We start from the raw sequence: 22,937 nt of genomic DNA on the forward strand, positions 1-22,937 counted from the left end.
ATAAACAAAATAGACAAACCCTTAGCCAATCTTACCCCCCAAAAGGAAAGAAAAGACACAATGCAATTAGAAATGAAAAAGGTTAAATTACAATGGACACTGTCAAAAATCCAGAAAATTATTAGGAACTACTTCACAAATCTATATGTCAAAAAATTGGAGAACTCAGAAGAAATGGAGAGATTCCTAGATACATATGAATTACCCAAGCTGAACAATAGCAGGTAATTAAATTGAAGTAGTAATAATAATAATAAAAACTCTACCAATTAAGAAAACCCCAGGACCTGGTGGATTGACAGCTGAATTCCACAAGTACTTCAGGAAATATCTAACACCAAAACTCCTCAGACTGTAATAAAATTGAAAGGGAAGGAGTACTCCCAAAATCATTCTTGGCAGCTAACAATACCCTGATCCCAAAACCAGCAAGGATCCAACAAAAAAAGAGAACTACAGGCCAATCTCTTTAATAAACATAGATCCAAAAATCCTTAATAAGATACTGGCAAACAGAATGCAGCAAATCATCAAAAAGACCATACACCATGACCAAGAAGGTTTCATCCCAGGGATGAAAAGATGGTTCAATATATGCAAATCAACAAATATAATTCATAACATAAACAAGGACAAAAATCACACAATTATCTCAATAGACACAGAAAAGGCATTTGACAAAATCCAACATCCGTTCATGATAAAAATCCTAAAGAAAATATGAATAGAAGGACCTTATCTCAAAAACCATTTATGACAAACCTACTGCCAACATTATATTAAATGGGGAAAACCTGAAAGCTTTCCCTCTAAAGAACAAAACAAGGATGTTCATTATCGTCACTCTTGTTGAATATAGTCCTAGAAACATTAGCCAGAGTAATCAGGCAAGAGAAAGAAATAAAAGGGATATATATAGGAAAAGTTGAAGTCAAAGTATTTGTGGATGACATGATCCTCTACTTACAAGACCCAAAAATTCCATGAAAAGACTCTTAGAATTAATAAGCAAATTAAAAAATGTAGCAGGATACAAGAAGAAACCCCACAAAAATCAAGTGTTTCTATATACTAATAATGAACTCACTGAGAAAGAAATTAGGAAAACAATACTGTTATGGATTGTATCTAGATGTCCCTCCAATGCCCCTTCTACTCACAAATGAGGCTTTTTGGAGTTGGCTGGCTCTAGAGTTGTAATATTGGGATTAAGGATATGTGGTACTAAATTAGTCCTCTGAATGATTTAGCGTAGTTCTGGGTGTGGATAATGGGAAAGCCCACCCTAGGTGTGAGTGGCACCACCCAAAATTCTTGTAGCTTGGATGAAATACAAGGGAAAAGGAACCTTGTTGCTTACTGCTTCCCTGCCACACTATAAACTATTTCTCCTCTCTGATGCCCCTTTACCATGCCTTGGAACTAGCTGACTATGGACTGAAACCTCTACAAACTGTAAGCTGAAATAAACCTTTCCTCCTTTAACTTGTGGATGTCAAGTATTTTGTCCCAGCAAAGAGAAAAGTAACTAAGACAGATTTTTATACTAGAAGTAGAGTCATTGGTGTGATACTACCTGGTCATGTAGTTCAGAAGCCTTTGGAAATGGCTTGTGGGAGGACTTTGGAAAGATTTGGAGATGCCAGCTAAAGAATCAGCCCTGGTATGCTGAGAGTTGAGCTTGATGGGAGATTTTGGTTGGAGCTCAGAAGACCACAATGTTGACTGCAATGCAGTTGGAAAAGACCAGGCTGAAGAGACTTCAATTAGGAAGAAGGACTCCATTGACAGATATACTCCAGATCATGTGTGTTATGCTTTGGTCAAAAATTTGTCTGCATTTTGCCCCTGTCCAAAGACTTTGCCTGAGACTGAAATTAAGGGTGGTAAACTAGTCTTCCAGAAGAAATTACAAGGCAATCTAATGTTGAACTAGTGGCATGGCTACTTGTTAGGGGCTTTTAGTCAGCTATACTTGAGAATCAGGAGCAAACATCCCAACAGAATGATTTAAAAAGTTTTGAGTTTTGAGTTTGGCCAGAGAGAAAGCTCTAGAAAAGTTATGGCCTGTAAAGATGGAGTGGGGGGAACTTGGTTACTGAAAAGGAACAGGACAATAGAAAAGATAGCTTGCGGACATCACTAGAACCAGACTCCAGCCTTTGCAGCCTCAAAATTGCAAAGGTGAAAGAGTTAGCTTTGAGAAGAGCTGGTGGTCATTGCCTTTACTACACAGAAGCTTTTTAATTGGATATAATCCCGTTTGTTGATTCTTGATGTTATTTCTTTTGTTATTGGAGTTCTGTTCAGAAAGACTTTACCTATGCCTAGGTCTTACCTATTTTATCTTCATATTTGTTATTTCTGTCTTAATATCTAGGTCTTTTATTCATTTTGATTTAATTTTAATACAGAGTGAGAGATATGGGTCTAGATTCATTCTTCTGCAAATGGATAGCCAGTTTTCCCAGCACCATTTGTTAAAGAGACTCTCTTTGCTCCAGGGAAGGGATTTGGGCCCTTTGTCAAAAATAACGTAGCTGCCAGGTGTGGTGGCACACACCTGTAATCCCAACACTTGGGAGGCAGAGGCAGGAGGATTGCTGTGAGTTCAAGGCTAGCCTGGGCTACATAGTGAGTTCAGGGCCAGCCTGAGCTACAAAGTGAGACCCTGTCTCTAAATAAATAAATAAATAACATGGCTGAGTATGCCTGCGGGAGTTTTTAAAAACTCAGTTTAAGTCATTAGAAGGGAAAAATACTACAGCAATAACAAATAGTTGACTAGATTAAAAGAAGGTACTAATAAGAAATGAAGGACAGATCTAAGAAGCAACTTTTATATCTCATTAAACAGTGTGTATACACTGGTTTGTGTACAAAAGAAGAAAAGGTGGCAATACTGAGAATACCCAGACAATTGATGATAGGAATCAATAGCAGAGTGAGCAGAATATTCCTGTCTCAGAAATTATTATTCATCCTAAATACAATAGTCATGGCTGTAAGAGTTACAATATTACACTGCTGTATCTAAAACACATAGTCAAGTTTGCATATGAATATGTTTTACAAGAAGTGGTACTTCCAGTCATGGATGACAGAATATAGAATGCTGTGCCCAGGGTTATCTGGCCTCTGGGAAGGACCCTGGTGTGTGCTGACTTTCCTGATGAGAGAAAGAATGACTACCAGGGGGACTCTGGAGGACCACTGGTTTGAGGAAGACTTGGTGGAATCTGGGCTCTTGCTGGGATAACTTCCTAGGTACTCAGTTGTACTAGAGGTTTGGCTCCTCTAAGAAATAATGGTAGAAGGACATTGGCATTTTTTTCCAAGGTGTTTGAGTTGATGAATTTTATCACTCAAGATATGATCGCAGATTTTAAACCTCAGTGGACAGAGTGGTCTGTGAATGCACCTACCATTCTGCTCACCTGGGAGGGGTCACAGAAAAGATGCTCTGTGGTGGCTTTATAGCATCTAGGGGGAAAGGTTTCTGTCAGGGAAACTTGGATGAGCCATTAGTTTGTAAGTATGACAGTAGTCCATTTCTCCTCTATGGCATTGTCAGCTGGGGAGCTGGCTCTGTCCTATCATGGAAGCCAGGCATGTTTGCCAGGGTGAGGGTCTTCTTGGACTGGATCTAATCCAAAATTGAGGCTCCTGCTTCACTTTGGATAAAGAATAAAAGCACAACTTGAACAAAACAACAACTGCTACCACTTAAACCTTCAACGGACAGTGCACCTGGCCAGGAACCAAAAGAGAAGATATGACTGAAGATCTTTTCCATCACAGAGGTAGCTGTTGCAGGTCTAGAGATGCCCTGCAACTTGGCAAGTTGAAGAGTAAGAGATATCTGAGTGTATTTGGTCAATTCTCCTTTGCTTGACTTCAGTCACAACTTCTATGAATGCAGTCATTTGTCCCAGCAAGATACATGCACAGCTAATTTAGTGAAGCCTTTAGGAACAGATCTTCAGTTGCATCTCAAAGAAGGAAAGAAATGAAAACCTATTGGGAACATAGGATGCAATCTATTGTGTGTTTTCTGGAAACTTTAAAAAATTCAATTAAAATTAATTTTAAATAAATGTGATTTAAATTCTACTATTACGCTCCCATTTCAAGAAAATAGAATAAATTAAATGGAGTGATTTTTTTTCCACACAAGACCTTGTAACTAATGGGAATAAAGTTTTATTAAAAAATAAATTTACAGCGCAAGGACCCGAGTTCGATCCCCGGTACCAAAAAATAAAAAATAAAAAATAAATAAATATACTTATTTAAAACAGAGACACAAACACACACATAATAGTCTGGGCCTACAAGAATCAGAATCATTAATATCACTATTTTCCGCGCCGGCGATTTAGCTCTGTGGTTCTACTGCCTGCCTCACAAGCTAAGGACCTGAGTTTGATCCTCGGTACCAAAAAAAAAAAAAAAAAAAAAAAAAATCACTATTTTCCACCTCCACATCTTGTCCTGCTGGGAAGTGTCCAAGGACAATGATATTCATGGAGATTTTTCCAAGAGAAAAAGTGTCTTCCTCTGGATTCCTTCTACAGGGCCTGCCTGAGGTGCTTCTTGGAGACATACCACTCTCAGCAGAAATATGTTCATGGTTATTTACTTCTTTTTTTCATCATAGATTTGCTTGTAAAACTGGGCTTGATGGGCATGCCTGTAATCCCAGAACTCTAGGAGGCTAAGGTGGATTGCAAACTCAAGCCCAGTCTGGACAATTTAGCAACTTAGTGAGTCCCTGTCTCAAAATAAAAAATTAAAAAAAGGGACTGGAATGTAGCTCTTTCTTCAATTCCCTGCACTGTTTATTTATTTGTTTAGTAAGCGGGTAGATAATTTGATGAAATTTACTTTCTCTCTTGCAGTATTAAGCTCTGATGTTGTTACTTAGGGGTTCAGCCATGGTTATATCTAATCACCTTGGGGTGATGGTGGCTTTATCACAGCTCTCTTTGTTCATCTTTTGGCCTGACCACATTCAGGTATTAAACTCAATTAATTGCTAGCAATTGCTATATTGTTTCCAACAGTGCCACAGGCAAAAATTATTCTATTGACTAATTTAATCAAATTTGGGGTCCTTTAGACATGATCATGCATATCCACTTGAACAACTAAAAGTGTTGACATAACCAATGTCAAGGGTGTTAGGTTTTGGAATTGTCATGTGTTTTGCTAGTGAGTATGTTAAGTGGCACAACTACTTTGGAAAGCATCATCATTTTCCTATAAAGTAAAGCAAACATTTACTATATGATGCAGCAATTTCTACTCCTAGGTATTAATGCAGATGAAATGAAAAATGTAATCGCATAAAGACTTGTGTGTGAATGTTTATAACAGCTTTATTCATAATAGCTCTAGAGTAGAAACAACCCATCGATATGTCAGCAAATCAAATTGTGGTATCTTCAGAAAATGAATTACTATGAGCAATAAAAGAGAAAAGCCTATTGATATATGTGAACATGTGAATTTTTAGAAGTCAGAAAAAAAGTCAAAACAAAAGAATAAATTCTGTGTAATTTCATTTATGTAAAATTCTAGAAGAAGCAAACAAATCTATAATAAAGGAAAAAATTGGTGTTTGGATGGTGGGGGGTATTTAGTGCATAGGGACATAAGAACTTTTTAGGGTAATGAAATATTTTATATCTTCATTGCAGTGATGGTTACAAGGATATATACATTTATTAAGCTCAAAAGGTAAAGGGAAACTGATAGAATGATAAGAGGAAGAAAAAAATTTATTGTCCTGGAGAAAATATTTATACTTTTTAAAGAAAAGCCACCTAACACCTTTTTTTTTTTGGTACCAGGGATCAAACTTGGGTTCTTGCACTTGCAAGGCAGGCAGCGGAACCACTGAGCTAAATCCCCGGCCTCACAACTTTTCAGTATCTAATATAACTTAGGATATATCAATCATATTATAACTGTATACTTTTTTTTTGAGACAGGGTCTTGCTCTGCAGTCCAGGCTGGCCTTGAACTCACTGTGTAACCAAGGCTGGTCTCAAACTCATGACAATCCTCATGCCTCCGCTTCCCAAGTGCCACCAAGCTGGGCTTTGTAACTATATAATTCTTTCAAGGAGGGTATGCTGGGAATTGAATTCAGGGCCTCACATATGCAAGGTATATACTCTACCACTCAGCCACACTCTCAGTCTTTACTGTATAATTCTATTCAGAGCTGAGTTATGTAGTAAGGCATGCTTTTTCTTTCTTGTACAAATATTTGTTTTCTCTAAACTTACTAATTGCCTTTCATTTGTTTAGCCTTCTGTTTACTTATTGCTAATTCAACTCCGAACCTTCCACTTATTGTCTAAATCTGTACTGCTTTTTCGGCTTTTGGCTTTGAGGAGGCCAAGGTGCAACTTTATTCAGTTGTCTTGAATCCAGCTTTATCTGATATGAGCTATTTCCATCATGCTGCCCAAATTCAACCCCAACGAGATCAAAGATCTATACCCAAGGTGTACTGGTGCAAAGTTTGCACCATGTCTGCCCTGGCACCCAAGATCTGTCTCCAAAAAAGTGAGTGATAACATTGTCAAGGCAACTGGTGACTGGAAGGGTTTGAGGATTACAACGAAACTGGCCATTCAGAACAGACAGACCCAGATTGTGGTGGTGACTTTTGCCTCTTTCCTGATCATCAAAGCCACCAAGAGACAGAAAGAAACAGAAAAATATTAAACACAGTGGGAATACCATTTTTGATGAGATTGTCAACATTTTCCAACAAATGTGGCACTGATTTTTAGCCAGAGACCTTTCTGGAACCATTAAAGAGATCCTAGAGACTGCCTAGTCTGAGGGAAGCAGTGTTGATGGTCACCTTCATGACATCATAGATGACATCAACAATGGTGCAGTGGAATGCCCAGCTAGCTAAGAAGCATAAGAGAAAATCTTCAATAAAAAGATGGTCTGGGGCCGGGGATTTAGCTCACTGGTTCTGCTGCCTGCCTCACAACCACCAAGTCCTGAGTTCGATCCTAGGTACCAAAAAAAAAAAAAAAAAGATGGTCTGATAAAAATCTGCACTATTTCAAATGATACCAACTAATCACATGTGGCTATTAAAATTTAAATTAATTTTAATTAAATAAAATAGTAAGCTCAGCCACTTTTAAGTACTCTGGCTAGTGTCTACTATAGTGGACAATGAGAATATAAAACATTTCCTCAATCACAGGAAGTTCTTTTTTTTAAATTTTATTTTATTGGTACATTTTAGATATACAAAATAATGACATTCATCTTTGGAAATTTGCACCTTTACATAATCTCTCTTGGATCTTATTTTTCCCCCTTACCCTGTCCTCCCTTCAACCTCTCCATCCCTACCTATTTACAAAGACTTTGTTTCCATTTTTTCATTTTCTCATATTAATTTCATTCCCTTCTTTGCTTTCCCCTACCCCTCCCACTTCCCCTTCCCCTTTGCCCCTTTTTTTCCTATTTGACATTATTTATTATACCTTTTAGTCCTTATTTACATTTTCAGTTTCTCACACTAGAGAAACTATTTGGTATTTACACGTGTCCTATTTATTTCACTTAAGAGTATCACCTCAATGTGCATCCATTTAGCAATAAATGTCTCTAATTTCTCATTTTTTATGGCTGAGTAGTACTCCATTTTATAAAAAAACCCACATTTTCTTTATCCAGTCTCCAGTTGATGGGCATTTGGGCTGTTTCCAAGTTTTAGCTATCACAAACTGTGCTGCTATGAACATGGGCATGCATATATCACTGTGGTATGATTCTTTTAATTCTTTGGGGAGGATCCCCAGCAGTGGAATAGCAGGGTCAAATGGGACTTCCAGTCCTAGTTCTTTGAGCTATCTCCATACTGATTTCCACAGTGGTTGCACCAGTCTACACTCCCATCAGCAGTGAAGCAGGGTTCCTCTTTCCCCACAGCCCTGCCAGCATTTGTTATTGGTTGATTTCATGATAGCAGCCATTCTTTCAGGAGTGAAGTGGAATCTCAGTGTTTTTTTCATTTGCATTGAATGACCAGTGATGTTGAACATTTTTTCATGTATTTATTTGCTATTTCTACTTCTTTGTCTGAGAAATGTCTGTTCATTTCAGATGCCCATTTTTGGATTGGGTCTTTAAATTTGGTAGGTCTGATCTTTTTAAGTTCGTTATAGATTCGAGATATTAGACCTTTGCCTGAGGAAGAGCAGGTGAAGATTTTTTCCCACATTGTGGGTTGTCTCTTCACACTGCTGGTGGTTTCTCTTGCTGTGCAGAAGCCTTTTAATAAGAAGAGTTCCCACTTGTTGATTGTTCATGCTAGTTCACGGGCAGCTGAGGTTTTGTTCATAAAATCTTTTCCTACACCGATGTCTTCAAGGGTTCTACCTAACCTCTGTTCCAGCCGATTCAGTGTTTCTATTTTAATATTTAGATCTTTAATCCATTTTGATTTTAGTTTAATGCATGGTGAGAGATATAGGCCTAGTTTTAATCTTTGGCAAGTTGAAACCCAATTTTCCCAGCACCATTTATTAAAGAAGCTATCTTTCCTCCAGTGAGGGTGTTTGGCTCCTTTGTCGAAGATGAGATGGCTGAGTGTGTCTGGCGTTGTTTCTGCATCTTCTAATCTGTTCCACTGGTCCTCAGGTCTGTTTCTTTGCCAGTACCATGCTGCTTTTATCACAGTAGCTTTGTAGTATAGCTGCCGGTTGGGGATTGTGATACCCCCTGCCATGTCTCTGTTACCTAGAATTGCTTTTGCTATTCTAGGTCTCTTCTTGTTCCAAATGAATTTTTGGATTGCATTCTCAAGGTCCATGAAATATGCTGCTGGGATTTCAATTGGGATTCCATTGAATCTATATAGCAGTTTTGGAACTATGGCCATTTTCACTATGTTGATCCTTCCTACCTGGGAGTAGGGGATGTCTTTCCATTTTCTGATATCATCTTCAATCTCTCTTTTCAGAGTGCTATAGTTTTCAGAGAAGAGGTTTTTGATTTCTTTCGTTAAGTTGATTCCTAGGTATTTCAGTTTTTTGGATGCTGTTGTGAAAGGAATTGTTTGCCCTATTTCTGTCTCAGTGTGTCTGTTGTTTGTGTAGAGGAAAGCTACTGATTTTTGTGTGTTGACTTTGTATCCAGCTACTCTACTGCATTTGGTTATTAAGTCTAGAAGACTTTGGTGGTGTGCTTGGGGTCTTCTATATAGAGTATCATGTCATCTGCAAATAATGACAATATGGCTTCTTCATTTCCTATCTTTATTCCTTTTATTTCTTTCTCTTGTCTAATTGCCTTAGCTAATGTTTCCAAAACTATATTGAACAGGAGTGGTGATAGTGGACATCCTTGTCTTATTCCTGATTTTACTGTGAAGGATTTCAGTTTTTGACCATTGAATATGATATTGGCTGTTGGTTTTTCATAGATAGCTTTTATCAGATTGAGTAGAAATAGTCGTCTATTTCAATTTTTTGTAGGGTTTTTATCGTAAATGCATGTTGGATTTTGTCAAATGCTTTTTCTGCATCTATTGAGATGATTCTATGGATTTTGTCCTTGGCTCTATTGATATAGTGTATTACATTGATTGATTTGCATATGTTGAACCATCCCTGCATCCCTGGGATGAAACCCACTTGGTCAGGGTGTATGATCTTCTTGATGATCTTCTGCATTCTATTTCCCAGTATCTTATTAAGGATTTTGGCATCTATGTTCTTTAGTGAGATTGGCCTATAGTTCTCTTTTTTGGTTGGGTCTTTCTCTGCTTTGGGGATCAAGGTGATGCTTGCTTCCAGGAATGAATTTGGGAGTATAACTTCTCTTTCAATTTCATTGAAGAGTTTAAACAGTAGTGGCAGCAGTTCCTCTCTAAATGTCTTGTAGAATTCAGCAGTGACGCCATCAGGACCTGGGCTTTTCTTAGTTGGTAAGTTTTTAATTATGTTTTCAATTTCATTGATTGATATTGGGTCATTTAGAATTTTTAGGTCTTCTTTGTTCAACTTTGGTAATTCATATGTATCTAGGAATCTGTCCATTTCTTCTGTGTTGTCCATCTTATTGGCATATAGGTTCTGGAAGTAGGTATTGATGATCATCTGGATTTCTGCTGGGTCTGTTGTAATTTCACCCTTTTCATTCCTAATTGCATGGATTTGGGCCTTTTCTTTCCTTTTTCTGACAAGGTTGGCTAAAGGCTTGTCAATTTTGTTGATTCTTTCGAAGAACCAACTCTTGGCTTCATTGATTTTTTTGTATTGTTCTCTTAGTCTCCATTGCATTGATTTCTCCTCTGATCTTTATAATTTCCTCCCTTGTATGAGCTTTGGGGTTGTCCTGTTCTTTTTCTAGAAGCTTGAGGTTCAGCATCAGGTTGTTTAATTGGGCTCGTTCTGTTTTCCTAATATGTGTATTCACTGCTATGAATTTCCCTCATAAGACTGCTTTCATTGTGTCCCATAGATTCCAATATGTTGTATTCTCATTGTCGTTTAATTGAAGGAACTGTCTGATTTCTTCTTTAATTTCCTCTGTGACTCATTGGTTATTCAGAAGTGCATTGTTCAATTTCCATGTGTTTATGAAATTTTTTGAGTTTCTTTTGCTATGGATCCCCAATTTCATGGCACTATGGTCTGATAATATACAGGGGATAACTTCAATTCCTTTGTACTTACTTAAACATGTTCTATGTGTGAGTATGTGGTCTATTTTGGAGAATGACCCATGTGCAGCTGAGAAGAATGTGTATTCTGATTTTGTGGGGTGGAAGACTCTGTAAACATCTGTTAAGTTCATTTGTTCAAGAGTTCGATTGAATTCTAGTATTTCATTACTTATTTTTAGTCTAGTTGATCTATCTATTTGTGACAGTGGGGTGTTGAGGTCCCCCACTACAATTGTATTAGTGCATGTACAACTTTTCATGTCCGTTAGTATTTGTTTTATATAGTTGGGTGCACTAGTGTTTGGTGCATAGATATTTATGATTGTCATCTCTTCCTCTTGGATTCTTCCCTTTACAAGGATGTAGTGTCCTTCTTCATCTCTCTTAATCAGTGTTGGTTTGAAATCTACTTGATCTGCTAAGAGGATAGCTACTCCTGCTTTTTTTCAGGTTCCTGTCACATGCAGTATTGTTTTCCACCCTATGACTTTCAGTCTATGAGTTTCCTTTTGAGTTAAGTGTGTTTCTTGTATGCAGCATATTGTTGGATTTTGCTTCTTGACCCATTCTGCCAGTCTGTTTCTTTTGATTGGTGAATTGAGACCATTAACGTTGATAGTTATAACTGAAATGTATTGACTTGTCATTGCCATGACTTTTTCTTTCTGTTTGGTTCTCCCCCTTTACATTTAATTTCTTGTCATGTGAGATGGGTTCATTCTGCTTTGCTTCCTGGGGTTGTGATCCTCAATGTCTATTCCTAGGATATTGTGTAAAATTCTTTGGAGTGCTGGTTTGGTATTCACGAAGTTCCTAAGGTGCTCTTTGTCATGAAAGTATCTTATTTCTCCATCCATTTTGAAAGATAGTTTTTCAGGGTACATCAATCTGGGTTGGAGGCTGTTTTCTTTTAGGGCTTGGAATATGTTACTCCAAGCTCTTCTTGCCTTGATGGTTTGTGTTGAGAAGTCTGCTGTGATTCTGATGGGCTTTCCTTTGTATGTGATTTGTTTCTTTTCTCTGACTGCTTGGAGAACTTTGTTCTTCTGTTGTGTTTCTGGAATCTTAACAATTATATGCCTATGTGTAGATTTTTTTTGATCAAGGCTATTTGGAGTCCTATATGCCTCACTTATCTGTATGTCAAGTTCTTTTCCCCTGCTTGGGAAGTTTTCTGCCATTATTTCTGTGAAGAGATTTTTTATGTCATCTGCACTCTCTCCTGTTTCTTCATTGAGCCCAATCAGTCTTATGTTATTCTTTTTTGCATCATCTAGCAGCTGCTGGATTGATTTCTCATGTTCCCTTATAATTTTGAAGCAATTTTTCTTTTCCTGGTCACTAATTGCAATCTTATCTTCTGTATCTGAAATTCCGTCCTCACATTGGCTCATTCTGCTGTGTAGACTTTCAATGGAGTTTTTCATGTCCTGGAAATCTATTTGCATCTGTTTTATGGATTCCATTTGTTTCTTATGTTGGGATTCCATCATGTTCCTCAGCTCCTCTCTAGATTTATTAATCATGTTTTGCACTAGGGGCACAATTTCTCCTGTTATCTGAGAAATTATTTCTGATTTCATTTTTTCCAGATCCCCTTTTGTTGCCAATTCAGTGGGTCCAGGTGGTTGAGTATCAGAGTGTTCCATCTCGTTTCCCTTTGGGGTTGCTGTAGGTGATCTGGAAGTCTGGTTTTGAGACTTATTTACATAAACACCTAAATTTTTAAAAAGACTCCTTAACATTTCTTTTATTCAAATGTTTTTGTATTATGGATATAATCTCTGAATTATGATTGTGTGCTAATAATTAACAGTATGTTCATGAATGTTACATTTTGAAGAGGGTGATTTTTTTTTTTTTTTTGGTACCGGGGATCGAACTTGGGACCTTGAGCTTGAGAGGCAAGTGCCAGAACCACTGAGCTAAATCTCCGGCCTGAAGAGGGTGATTTTTGATGCCCTGAAACCTTTGGATGAAAATTAATCTTATCCTTAAAAACTGAGAAAACCATGGGCCGGGGATTTAGCTCAGTGGTTCTGGTGCCTGCCTCGCAAACGCAAGGTCCCGAGTTCGATCCCTGGTACCAAAAAAAAAAAAAAAAAACTGAGAAAACCAAATAGTCACAATAACATTACTGTCATTCAGTTATACTACAAGATTTTGCAAGACAACATCTACATTGAGTTGATTTTCTCTTGAAACATCAGAACTAAAACCTCTGCAAGATGGCCCTTGATAACGTTTTCACAGAGAAAAACACTAATGAGTAGTCAGGACATTGCCATCAGAGACTAAACTGGAGACCAGCTTTCCCAGGACAAAACTATCATATGCTAGTTTGCCTCTAAATCTTCCCAAGATATAAACTAATCCTTTAAGAAGTAGCTTTCTCATTTCTACTCTTACTCCAAATTTTCCTTGTCTGAGTTGCAAATTTAAATCAATATATGATGTGGACTTTTGTTTAATTCTAATCCAAAACAATCTAAACTCCCACTGCATTCTTTGGAAGCCCAAAATGCTGTGGAAATGCTCTCTTGGCTATCTCTCGCTCTTTAGGGAGTCAGCACTCCCCATGTGCATCCCCTTGGAGACCATGATTCCATGGCCTCTGTGACTTTTCCAACCAGGTGGGTCAAATTAGCTGTATAGTCCACTTATGAGGAAGCTAACAAGGCTCCTCTGTGGGTGCTTGAGCACATTTTACAAAACTGCTGATGACATCATGAGCCAAAGAAACCAGGTCTCACATTGTGGACTAAGCCTAAATATTATAACTTTATATTTATGTAGTGTCTTTTTTCCAAGGAACTCCAACCTCTTTACAGACATTATGTCATTAATCCTCAAAGCATCCCTGTTTGGTACATGGCAAATATGATACCCCTCCTTTTTTTTTTAAACTGTGATGGAAACTTGCAAGTCATTGATGGAACCCAGCCCTCTGATTCTTAGTCTATGCACTATACCATGAAAAAAGCCAGACGGATACTCTTCAAGCTTATTCATTGCTTCTTGGGTGGCATTTGAGAAGATGTCTCAGTCGATATGCATTTAAGTGTTTAGTGTTTAATGTCTTTAGCTTCCATTCTCCTTTTATAGTTTTCCTCATTGAACTTTTAGCATGTTCAAACATATGTCGTTTACTTTCCACTGTTGCATTCATGGGAACACTAGAAGTTTGTAGCTGAGATTTGAAGTGAAAGACTTAGTTATTAGATATGTAATTTTGCTTACCACTCAGAGATCTCTTATACTTCCATACTTCAAAATAAGGTAGATTTTTTAAAAAGTCACCATGCCAGCTCAAGACATATTTTATTTTATAGCAATCCTATTTTCACCAAAATCAGCTAGTGTTCAACTAGATACAATCAATTTGTATTGAATGGTTATTACATACCAAGCTTTGTGCCAAACATTTTCAAATACATGATGTTATTTAACATATATAATATTCCCTGAGAACCTGTGAGATTTAAGTCTTGTTGGTGTGTAAATACTCCCCTAGATTAGGACAAGAAAAAAAGAGGCACTAATAGGAATGTGGCCTTAGCTGCTACATCTGTCCACCCCCACCCCCTAAAAACCCTCCCTCAATTAGCTCTCATTCCCTTAGTGGGAAATCCCCAGGGTAAATATTTCCACAAAAGGGAGAAATGTGAGCAAATTATAAAAATCACCAAGAATTAGCTCAAAACCCATGAAGAAAAAGAAACTGAAAAGACTGGTTCCTTTGCACCTAATGCAAAGTGCAGAGAAGGAAACAAAGTCTATCTAAGGATGACAAATATTTCTGGATTTCACTTGGTTTGACCCTTTCTAATTACTTTAGGATTATTAGAAACAGGAATTATGGACAATAATGGCACAACTTTAACTACTTACAAAAATCAGGGTCACATCTCATTTTTAAATTCTTTTATATGATCTTCTGTCATGTTTTCCAAGTTGGTAGATATCTATACTTTGCTGAATTAGATAATGGCAGTGAAATGAGAGAGGCTGGAGAAAATTGGAAAAGCTCTTCTTCTAAAACAAAGCAGAAACTTTCAACTTGTAATCATTAAATTCTGAAAGCCACAGAGTAAAAATGTGCCATGTGTCCTGAAGTAATGCTGTTCTACTCTGCTATTTGGCCGGGCTAGATTTGAAATGGACCTACCTTTCTAAATAAATAGCATTTAATTTGAAACTGAGCAGCCCTACTAAATCATGGAAAATCTTTATAGGTTGGAAAATATGTATAGTATGTCATACTTTAGGTATATAATATAGCTGTATTCTCTAGTATAGCTAAACCACAGTATATTTTCAACAACCTTAAGTTTTTAAGAAAATATATTCATAACATTTCAAACATTTGTTTCTTCTTGTCATAGGAAATATTAGCCAAAAAGAATGCACTGTATTCCAAGTAAAAATTTAGTGATGGGAAAATTTAGAAAATATTAGTTTAAAAAACCTGGTGTTTGCCCTAGCAGGGCTGCCATGCATAGCTGTGCTGATTGTGCACTGTACAATTAATTCCAGGGATATCTAAAACATAAATAAAAATGTAACTGGTGGCTCCTGTAGCTGAACAATGTCTGGAAACCCTGATTTTAACATAGTGTAATAATAAAGCTTTTGAAAATACTTACGTTCTTCCTCTGACTTGCAAATGAAGACCAGTTAGTTGTGAGCTACAGTAGCGCTTTTATTATTATTCCTGTTTTTTTGTGTTTATGCAAAATTCTCAGTTTTTTCCTCTCCATATTGGTTCCAAAAGACTTCTTTACTGACTGAGCTTCAGCACACTGATCTGGCATTCTCCCAGCTCTGTGTTTTCATGAGTCAGGGAAAATGTGTGCACTCTGAGAAGAACCTTGTCAAACACGTTCAACCAGCCCTGGGCTAGTTTATGAAGTCCCTCCCTCCATTCTTATTCTCTCTCTTTACATTCCTCCAGTCTACTGCCCATATCTGTATTTAGCTCTTACTTTATCTTATCTGGGCTATATGGTTGATTAGAGTTTGTTGAGTCTTTTACTACCTTGAAGCACTCTTTTCCCATTTTTGTCATCTTGCTACCACTATGTCCTGAATTCATCACCACCATAACACTTAGCATGGAACTTTATTTTTATTTATTTATTTATTTATGGTTTTTTTGAGACAGGGTCTTGCTTTGTACCCTAGGCTAGCCTTGAACTTGCTGTGATCCTCCTGCCTCTGCCTCCTGAGTGCTAGGATTACAGGCATGCACCACCATGCCTGGTTTAGCATGGAACTTTAAATCTTCTGCTTTCCTGATCCTCCTTCTTTACCCTTCCATTTTTAGTTCTCTTTTATTTTCTTTAACCAGAAGGAAAACATGTAGTTGCTTGATGGGGAAAAAACTAGAGCCAATGGAAGGGAACTTCACATCAATACAAGACCAAGAGTAGCCCTGAAGACACCCTCCCTCTCCCTCATGTACTCTTTTATTTTGGTACCAGGGATCGAACTCAGGACCTTGTGCTTGTGAGGCAGGCATGGAACCACTGAGCTAAATCCCTGGCTGTCCTCATTTACTCTTGTGACAAGGCTTGGTCCAGTTTTAATAAAATAATTTGAAGGGAGTGCTATTATGAATTTTATAACAGTCTAAGTTTCTAGTAGTACAGTTCATTTAAAAATGAAAAGAGAACAGATAATCTCTGAAAGGATCATGGAAAGATATTCAAGAAACTAACAGTGGTCATTTTCTAGAAGGAGAGTCTAGAGTGGCAGGGAGAGTCTCACTATCTACTTTTATATTACCTTTTGAATTGCATACTATATGAATGTACAAACTTTTGATAAAATGAAAGCAGGCAATTAAGTAACTAGAACTAAATTGACATGAAAAATTCTATTAATTGTAGGGAAGGGTTCAAATAAAATTTTATTTATTAAAAAATAAAAATAGATCAGGAAGAAAGGTATGCCTCCTTTCATTTTGTGTTAGCAAATTTAAAAATCTATTGTTTCATTGTTTGCTGGAAAAAATAACATGAAAGCTAAGTTTAGGTATCTGCCCCTCATAAAAAATTTATCCTCACTCTAAACATTCAACTACTTTAAAACTTTTCTTTTTCACCTCAAGTGAATTTAGGGCCAACTTAAAGTGAAAATCTGACTTCCTAGTGAACATGCCTTGCAATTCTGCCACAACCTTGTATGGACATATTTTTCAAGAGATGTCAAAGTTCCTAAGTGACAATTACTTTGCTTTTCCTTCCTGCCAGCCAAGGTTTGGATATCTATCATGCTAACAGTGATCTTCTATCTCAGACAACCTTCATACCAAAGTAGTCTTTGGTGTTGTGTGGGACCTAGCTCTACAATCATTTCTGTACTCACAGTTATACTCTCTTGCTTTCAACACCTGCTAAAGTACTTTGTAGATGCTCTGATAGAAGCAAATGACCTACATAGAAAGTCAGTAAGAAGCAGTTTGTTGCATTTCCAATTCTGTGTCTATTATCTGTTCATCTCTTTTTTGAAGAATCAGCAACTTACATTGAGTTTAGTATATCTAATAACATTATCATGTCATTGCCTATATATTTCTTCCATTCATGCCACAAACCAAAAAACAACTTTTTCATTTTTATAATTACTTAAGTACATATTTGAGTATGTTTATGTGCTTTATGCATCCATTATTAGTTACCACAAAATTTGAAATTGATTACTCAGGCACTTTGAAAGTAAGGAAGTGACTGGTATTTTTTGTTGAGAAGCATCTAATAATATTTTAGAATATTTTATAATTTTAAAAGGTAAGCCAAATAAACTTTAAGTTTTTTAAAAAAGTTATTACTTTTCCAGCTTACAAATAAAAAGTTTCATAATAAAGTTTTTCTCATATTGAAATACAGGAAAACAAAGAGATAAAAGTAATAATATTAACAGAATTAATAAATTAATATGAATGTCATTTTGTTTTGTTTTGTTTTGGTGTTCGGGATTGAACCCAGGTCTTGTGCACGCTTATAATACACTGTACTCATGACAGCTATATCTCCAGCCCCTGGAATGTCATATTTAAAATTTAACCTTAATTCAAGTTACACATGAATATATTCTCATAGATAACTCAAAAACTACCAGTAAAGATATTCTGTACCTTTCACTTTGCTTTTAAAACACACACACACACACACACACAATGTGCTGTGTAATATAACCACTAGCCACATGTGGCTATTGAGCCCTTGAATTGTGGCTACTTTGATTTGAGATGTGCTATTCATACAAAACATACACTGAACTATGATAATGTATTACCAAAAATATAAATATTTTAATAATTTTTACACTTATTACATATTGGAATAGTAGTTTCTGATATGTTGAATAAAAATATTATTGAACTGATGGGGATGGCTCAGTGGTAAAGCATATGTTTAGCATATCCAAGGCCGTGAAGTCTATCCCCAGAATCAATCAATCAATCTCTCTGTCAACTATCTATCTACCTATTAAACTTCTTTTTTTTTTTTAATTTTTAAAATATAGCTGAAATGTAAAATTATCTTTGTGGCTTGTATTCTATTTCTATTGGAACGCACCATATATAATGTATATACTCTCTCTATATTTGATTTATAGGACATCTTAAAAGTATAAATGAGATGATATTAGTTTTTTTCTGAAATTTTCTTTTTTCACTTAACGTATATCTTGGAGGTTTTTTCTTCATATATTTAGATGAAACTTATTCCTTTTATCTGCAGCATCGTATTCCTTAATATTAGAGAGCCTTAGTTTGTTTCAAATTTCTGCAATTGATGGAACATTTAAATTGTTTTTGCCTTTCCTTAGGAACATTTTACATTCTTACTATTACTATATCCTCTCCAATACTTGTCATTTTCTTTTTTTTTTATATACCTAATGGGTATAAAGTGGTGTGTCATCACGTTTTGATTTGCATTTCCCTAATGATTAGTGAGGCTGAGGGCTGAGTGTGTTTTCATGTGCTTATTGTCCATTTGTATATCTTCTTTGGAGAAATATCTCTTCATTTAAATTGTCTCTTTATTTTAAAATCAGGTTATCTAATTGTTGAGCTGTAGGTGTTCTTTATATATTCCAGATATTTATCCCGTATCAGATAATTTGCAAGTATTTTATTCTTTTTGTTTGTTTGTTTGTTTTGGTTTTGTTTTTTTGAGAGAGGGTCTCACTATGTAATTCAGGCTGCTGGCCTAGAACTCATAGTGATCCTCCTGCCTCTGCCTCCTGAGTGCTGGGATTACAGGCATGTGCCACCACACCTGGACTTTTACCTTTCTAGAGTTGTCTTTTTCAGTGTCTTTAAAGTGTCCTTTGATGCACAAAAGTATTAAAGTTACCTGTGTTTTCTTTTGTTGCCTATGTTTCTGTTGTCATGTCCAAGAAATCCTTCCCAAATCTGTTATAAAACTGTTCCCTGTGTTTTATCCTAAGAATTTTATAGTTTTGGCTCTTGAATTTTAGTCATTGAACTATTTTGAGTTTATTTTTTGTATATGATCGAAGATAAAGGTTCAACTTCATACATTTGGATATGGATATCTGTTTTTTTCAACACCATTTGTTTAAAATCCATCCTTTCCTCCTTGAATATTTTTAGCAACTTGTTGAAAGTCATTTGACCAAATAGGCTTTCTGTTTTATTGCATTGGTCTATATGTCCATGTTTATGACAGTACCTCTTGTCTTTGTTAATTATTTTTCCAGTAACAGGAATTGAACTCAGGACCTTGCATTTGCCAGGCAGGCATGGTGCCACTGTAGCAATGTAGTAAGTATTGAAGTCAAAAAGCGTGAGACTTCTAACTTTGTTCTTATTCAAGATTGATTTGACCATTTAGAGTCCCCTCAGGTTCCATGTGAATTTTGTTTTATTTATTTTTTTGTGATGCTGGAGATCAGCCCCAGGCTCTCACACACATTAGGCAAGTACTCTACCCCTGAGCTATACCTCAGCCCCCCATATGAATTTTGGAATTTTAAAAAATTTTCTGCAAAATCATGTCATTGGGATTTCGACAAGGATTGTACTGAATCCATAGATTGCTTTGGGTGGTATTAACATCTTAACAATAGTAAGTCTTCTAGTCTATGAATGTCCATGTCTTTCCATGATTTCATCATTTTATATTGCTTTAGAAGTTCTTCCCAATGCTAAAGTTATAAGCAAATTTTTTATATATACTTTTTTTTTTTTTTTTTAGTACCGGGGATCGAACTCCGGTCCTTGCGCTTGCACAGCAGGCAGTGAAACCACTGAGCCAAATCCCCGGCCCCTTTCATATATACTTTTAATAACTTTGCAACTGAACCCAGGGCTCTCATGCTGAGCTACATTCCCAGCCCTTTTTCTTTATTTTTTACTTGAGACACGGTTTCATTAAGTTGCCCTTGCTGGGTTTGAATTTATGATCCTCCTGCCTTGGCCTCCCAAGAGTACTGGAATTGCACACCTGCTCTGCCACTGTACCTAGTTTAGTAGTTTTGCTTTTTACATTTGGCTCTTTAAGCTAATTGAGAATTTTTTCCCCCTTAATAACAATGTTTTTCATTGAAGCAGTGCCACTTGAATAGACTGGTATCTTCCACCTAATTGAACTATCACTTCTATCATAAACCAAATTCCTATATACACCTAGGTTTGTTTTTGTACTTGGTATTCTATTTCACTGATCCATATATTTACTTCTGAACTATTGTTATCATGTTTTAATTATTTGATAATATATTTAGATTTTTGAAAGGGCAGTTCTATTCCCCTTATTATTATTCTTTTTCAATGTTTTAAAGGCTTTTCAATACACTTTCTCTTCCACGTAATTATTAAAATCAGCTTACTAAGTTCCAACAGATGTATTATTGGAATTTTGGTTAGGATTGTGTTAATTTGATAAATTAATCTTTTACAAGTTCTTTTGTTTTGAGGAAACATTATTACTAGTAGCTATATCCCTATTATCACCTTGGCCCTAGGAAATTTTCTGTCTACTTAAACCTAGATTCACCCGTGCAGCGGCACTGTCCAAGGAACTTTCTGTGATAATGAAAATGTTCTGTGTATGTGATGTCTGATAATGAATGACTCATCACATGTGGCTACTGAACACCTGAAATGTGGCTAATGCAAATGAGGAGCTTTGCTTCCTCCAGCTATTAGTTAGCTGTTAACATCCGTTGGCTTGTGGCCATATCACTCCAGTCTGCCTCCACAATCATATTGTCTTCTCCTGTCTGTGTTCAAATCTCTACCTGTCTTCTTCTTTTAAGGATACATATGATTATATTTAGGGCTCACCTGGATGATAATTAAGAATAATCTCTCTACCTCAAAATCCTAACTCACATCTGCAAAGACTCTTTACCCCCTTTTTTCTTGTATAAGATAACATTCATCATCAGGAATTAGGACACAGCATCTTTGGCAGGGTTTGGAGATGCTGTTTTCAGCCTACTGCAAGGATGCAATTTGGGTGGATCAGGGATGCTCAGGGCAGTAGGAATGATGACAACTGTCAGTCACTGAATGACTTGCACATGTGAAACATTGTACCAGGTACCCTATGTATACTATTTCATTTACTCATTATAAGAATACTGCGTAGGCCACCTTTGATGTTTGGGAAATGCTGTCTAATAAAAATTGAAAAATTACAAGGAAAAATTGGTTAAAAAGGAAAAATAATGAATTTCATTTTGGCTGTTTAATCTGAGGTTCTAGTAGGCTATGTCCAAGAATAGGCCAACTCTAGATAGAAGTCTGCAAGCCCTACAAGAGTTCTGATAACTTCTCTACAATTTTCTAGCCTTGTTTTCCCCTTTGAGTTGAAGAAACAAATTGTAAGAATTATTAAATTTGAAATCAGGAGACTTGAGTTTAAGACTTCCACTTACTAAATGTGTGAACTGGATAAGTAATTTCATTCTCCAAAGTTCAGTTTCCCCTTCTATGTGGAAAAAATAACATGACATTGTGATATTCTTGTAAGCTTTCAAATGTTTTTAAAAAGAACACAAATTTTAATTTCAACCTTAAGTAATTTAATTTTTTTTTGCACTTTATTAAATTCTTTTATTGGTACATTGTAGGTATACAACACAATTACATTTCTCATTGGGAATTGTACCTTTATATAATGCATCTTGGTTCTTGTTTTTTCCCCATTCCTAGCCCTCCCTTCATGCCCTCCACCCTTCCCTATTTACAAAGACTTTATTTCCATTTTTTCCATTTCTCATCATTTTTCCTTTCCCCTGCCCCTCCCACTAACCCTACCCCTTTGGACCTTTTCTTCCTATTTTGCATTATCGATTATTCATTCTAATCATTGGTACATTTTAGGTATACAATATAATGGCAGTCATCATTGGAAATTTGCACCTTTACATAGCCTCTCTTGGTTCTTATTTTTCACCCTTGCCCAGCCCTCCCTTCAACCCCTCCAGTCCTCCCTATTTACAAAGATTTTGTTCCTATTTTTCCATTTTCTCATATTAATCCCATTCCCTTCTATCCTTCCCCTAGCCCTCCCACTTCCTTCCCCTTTGCCCCTTTTCTTCCTATTTCACATTGCCTATTATACATTTTAGTCCTTATTTACACTTTCAGTTACTCACACCAGAGAAACTATTCGGTATTTATACATGTGTGTCCTATTTATTTCACTTACGAGTATCACCTCAATGTGCATCCACTTAGCTACAAATGTCTCTAATTTCTCATTTTTTATGGCTGAGTAGTACTCCATTTTATTAAAAAATCACATTTTCCTTATCCAGTCTCCAGTTGATGGGCATTTGGGCTGTTTCCAAGTTTTAGCTATCACAAACTGTGCTGCTATGAACATGGGCATGCATGTATCACTGTGGTATGATTCTTTTAATTCTTTGGGGAAGATCCCCAGCAGTGGAATAGCAGGGTCAAATGGGACTTCCAGTCCTAGTTCTTTGAGCTATCTCCATACTGATTTCCACAGTGGTTGCACCAGTCTACACTCCCACCATCAGTGGAGCAGGGTTCCTCTTTCCCCACAGCCCCGCCAGCATTTGTTATTGGTTGATTTCATGATAGCAGCCATTCTTTCAGGAGTGAAGTGGAATCTCAGCATTGTTTTCATTTGCATGTCTCAAATGACCAGTGATGTTGATTTTTTCATGTATTTATTTGCTATTTCTACTTCTTTGTCTGAGCAAT

At 36.5% G+C, this 22,937-nt stretch overlaps 1 protein-coding gene and 1 pseudogene across 3 annotated transcripts in view; both read left to right on the forward strand.

The window, feature by feature from the left end:
* The window catches only part of Hormad2 (HORMA domain containing 2), a 96,600-nt gene that overhangs the window by 60,696 nt on the left and 12,967 nt on the right, over positions 1–22,937 (forward strand). The gene's annotated exons all lie outside the window — the stretch shown is intronic.
* LOC110348859 (large ribosomal subunit protein uL11 pseudogene) lies at positions 6,339–6,976 on the forward strand (annotated as a pseudogene).

The sequence above is a fragment of the Heterocephalus glaber genome, unplaced genomic scaffold, assembly GCF_053883595.1.
Source record: "Heterocephalus glaber isolate CG9 unplaced genomic scaffold, H.glaber_assembly_v1.0 deba00001687, whole genome shotgun sequence".
In the NCBI taxonomy this organism is placed as follows: Eukaryota; Metazoa; Chordata; class Mammalia; order Rodentia; family Bathyergidae; genus Heterocephalus; species Heterocephalus glaber.